This window comes from Rhagoletis pomonella, unplaced genomic scaffold, assembly GCF_013731165.1.
Source record: "Rhagoletis pomonella isolate Grant_MI unplaced genomic scaffold, Rhpom_1.0 Rhpom_scaffold_13375, whole genome shotgun sequence".
Classification (NCBI taxonomy): Eukaryota; Metazoa; Arthropoda; class Insecta; order Diptera; family Tephritidae; genus Rhagoletis; species Rhagoletis pomonella.
The window spans coordinates 453-4286 of NW_023471900.1; the positions used below are offsets into that span (position 1 = coordinate 453).

Below are 3834 nucleotides of genomic sequence, written 5' to 3' on the forward strand. Positions count from 1 at the left end.
TTTAGAGAAATTGAACAACCACATCTGCCATTTTGAATGTGAGCTTGACAATTCTGAGGACGATGTCCCCAAATGTGAAGATTTTTCATGGCAAGATGTACCATATCAAGGGTTTAATGAAAATAAAGACGCACAACAAATATCCTCGGCGTGTTATGTGTAAGTTTTAATGGTAAAGCTCAAAATGTCTTATTTATTATGTATTTTGATTCCAGAGATCATAAGAAAAAAAAAGATGAAGTGGGCGGAGTTTTTGCAAATGCCAATCTGCCGGAAGGGAGCGTCGTTTTGCTAGAAGAACCAATTAGTAAAAATGTTAATGTACCATTACTTCATTGTGAACTGTGTTTGCGTAAAATTGATCAAGTTTATACTTGCTTGAATTGTCGCTATAAAACGTATTGCTCCTTCCAATGTATTAAAAGAGATATACATATTCATCAGTACGAATGCTCTGCATATAAATGTCTTATATTATATATACTAGATGCTAAGGACCTCTACGGTGTTTTTGTAAAACTATCAATTCACCTCGATGAACAAGTATTCACTCAAAAAATATTTCGGTAAGTAATAAATTCCATACATTCATACATACATATCGTCGATGTTTTTGCAAAAGCGCCCATCGACCAATTGTAAAACCGACTATCTTATTTCATTGAAGGCATTGCTTTGGCAGGCGGTATTTTCTCTAGCTATAATTTTACAAATCTTTTGTTTTAATAACGATGTTAAGATTTTTGTGCGGTTTTGCAAAAATATCAACGACATGCAGCGTGTAAAATAATAATTATTACTTAGTATCCTGAATAACACTGTGGTTAGCTTTATTTCGAATAATATAATTTATTTACGACGTATTTTAACCATTAATTTCGATGCCGTGCGATAAAGCCATAAAAATAACGCCATATGGCTTTATTTCACTTTACAGCGTGGCGACGAATAACTGTTACCCAGGTTTTTTTGAGAAATAGAAGAGTCCTTTATAGATTTTGCGAAAAAAGTATGTTATTGTTAATTTTCCACAGATTTTACTTTAGTTGTATTAATTAGTTTTTAAATTTTAATCCTTATTTACATTTGCCAGCAGTGTAAACTTTGAGAGAAAAGTTCATTTGGCACGCAGGTCCTCGTCAGTTAATTTCTTCCATATCTTCTGTAACCATAGGCTAATTTTCTCCATTTTGAGTCCCTTATACTCCCCCTTCTGTCCAAAATAAGGCCTCATACTCAAAAATCTAATAGACTCTGGACTGGAGACTAGGACGGCCATTCATTCGACCAACCTTATACAGTTTTTTTGCTTTTTTGTACTTTTTTTTATACAAAGCCTAAGAAAAAATACACCTGAAAAAGACTTGCGTGCCAAATGAACTTTTCTCTCAAAGTTTACACTGCTGGCAAATGTAAACAAGGATTAAAATTTAAAAACTAACTAATACGACTAAAGTAAAATCTGAGGAAAATTAACAATAAAATACTTTTTTCGCAAAATTTATAAAGGACCCTTTTATTTCTCAAAAAAAAACTGGGTAACAGTTATTCGTCGCCACGCTGTTCATTGAGAAATAAAGCCATATTTTTGCGTATTGTCTTATTTCTCACTGTGAAAGTGAAATAAAGCCATTATGGTGTTATTGCACCTTTGATAATTTTTTGTGTAATGTTTACCTAGTGCATGGCTGGTGTGCACATGTACATAAAGTAACTCGGTAATTCTCTAGTTGAAGGTACAAGTTACAAAAAAAAAAACGCCCAAAACTATCAGGAGGGGTACCAATCGACACATTTTTATCCCACTTATTAACAATAAGTTGGGGGGGGGGGGGGGGGTTTTTTATTGCTAACCGTGTAAAAGTCATTAAAAAAAACACTTTTTTGAAATATTGCTCTTTTCTATGAGTAGTTGCACGCTCAAAAATGCACTAAATCACCAATATTCTCTTTTGAAAGACTAGTAAAATATATTATTTGAAACACTTTTTCAAAAAGTGCATACATTTTACAACGAAAGATTGATTATATTAGTAGTAGTGCTTTGTGAGAGACGGACGTGTTTCATTTGCGCTCCCGTAAACTCTGTTTTAATCTCGTATAATCGCCTTGTAAAAATAAGTGTTGCTATTTAACGCATCTGAGTTGCTGAGTTGAAGCTTCCCTACGCTTGCTGATACTTGTCTTCGCTTTACAAATTAATTCTGCTAAATCACCTTATGCATTCTGCCGGTAAGCGAAAAGCATCATCAGTAAACAAAGATTCGCCAGCATCAAAAACTCTACGGCTTGAGAGTAACGGATCCCTCTCTGAATCGATACTCGCAGCGTTGAAATCAACTGAAGATAAAATTTTGTTGATGGAGGAGAGGATCCGTGAGCGCATCAGCGGTCTCTACTCTCAACTTTCCGAAGAGATTGCTTCTCTTGAGCGTAAATTTACAGCTAAGCTGCAGGAGAATATTGAAGCGTTTGCTCAGCGTATTGACAAAATCGAACGTAGGTGTAGCCGGCTTGAAGAAGAATCTGCAAATGCGCTCGGCTTGTCAGCTGAACTAAAGTCAGTCAGAGAGGAGTTGAATAAACTCAAAAACGAGAAAGAGACTTGCACTAATTTGTCTGATGCTGTGATTTTTGGGCTTCCGTTCTCCAGCGAGGAAAATGTGTACAATATTTTCGAGCGCGTGTGCAAATCAATTGAGTTTTCTCCTCCCCCCGTTCGTGACATCTTCCGCACTAAACATACGGCTGATGCGTCCCAACAGCGCTGTAATTGTAAAGTTCCACTCAACGTATGATCGCACTCGCACTCTCTCAGCTTTCTCTAACTACCGCAAAAAGTCCAAGTCTGCTGTTTCCCTTAAATTGGCCGGATTGGACAGTGACAGTAATTTTAGCATCTTTGAGAGCCTTTCCGCTAACAACAGAAAAATTCTACAAGCTGCTATTAAATACAAGAAGTCAAAAAAACTCTTTAGCGTATTCTCTCGACGAGGTGAAATATTCGTTCGCATTTCTGCTAGTAGCGAACCAGTTCCTGTACCCAGCAGCAGTGCTCTACTTAACATTGTTGGTGCTACTTAATAGTCTACATTGATGCATACATACATTTATACATACTTACATTTATACATACATACATTTATACATACATACGTTTAAGATTTACATATTCGCGTGTTCTACTGATATTGTTGTTTCTACCTTGTTTATTTATTTATCTCTATTTGCCTCTCAATATTTGTACAGAAAATTTATATTCACCAAACCTATGCTGATAATTTGTATACTTATGTGCACATGTATGAGCACTTATTTATTTCATTGTTGTTTACTTGAGTGTTTGTGCATTTGTTATAATTGTTTTCTCTTTTGTTTCATCTTTCCTAATCGTTGATTATTTAAATGCCGGCTGACCATACTGTCTTGCTCAATGTGCTATGTAAACACGCAGATGGCTTCAGAACTGTTCACTTCAATGCTCGCAGCATGAACATTGAAAAACTTGATTATGTTAGAAGTATCTTTGAACTTTCTTCTGTGGATGCCATATGTGTGTCTGAAACATGGTTTAATGTAGATATTCCGGACAACTTATACTCCATCCCAAATTACAAACTGTTCCGCAATGACCGTATAGGAAAAAGGGGAGGTGGAGTTGCTATTTATTGTAGAGATTATATAGATGTTAAGGTTGTAAGTCGTTCCTCTCTGTCTGAAATCGAATTGAATTGCTGGCAATTAGTCTCTGTTGATGACAAACTAGACTTTTTAACCCAAAGCATACGTTACTTTCTAAATAAGCATGTACCACTTCGCAAGCTAGCAATCACG

At 35.8% G+C, this 3834-nt stretch overlaps 1 long non-coding RNA gene across 1 annotated transcript; it reads left to right on the forward strand.

The window, feature by feature from the left end:
* Positions 1-6: 6 nt before the first annotated feature.
* On the forward strand, positions 7-489 carry LOC118756965. The gene is made up of 2 exons (XR_004995174.1): positions 7-159; positions 216-489. It is a non-coding gene; the product is annotated as an uncharacterized LOC118756965 (long non-coding RNA).
* The last annotated feature ends 3345 nt before the right edge of the window (positions 490-3834 follow it).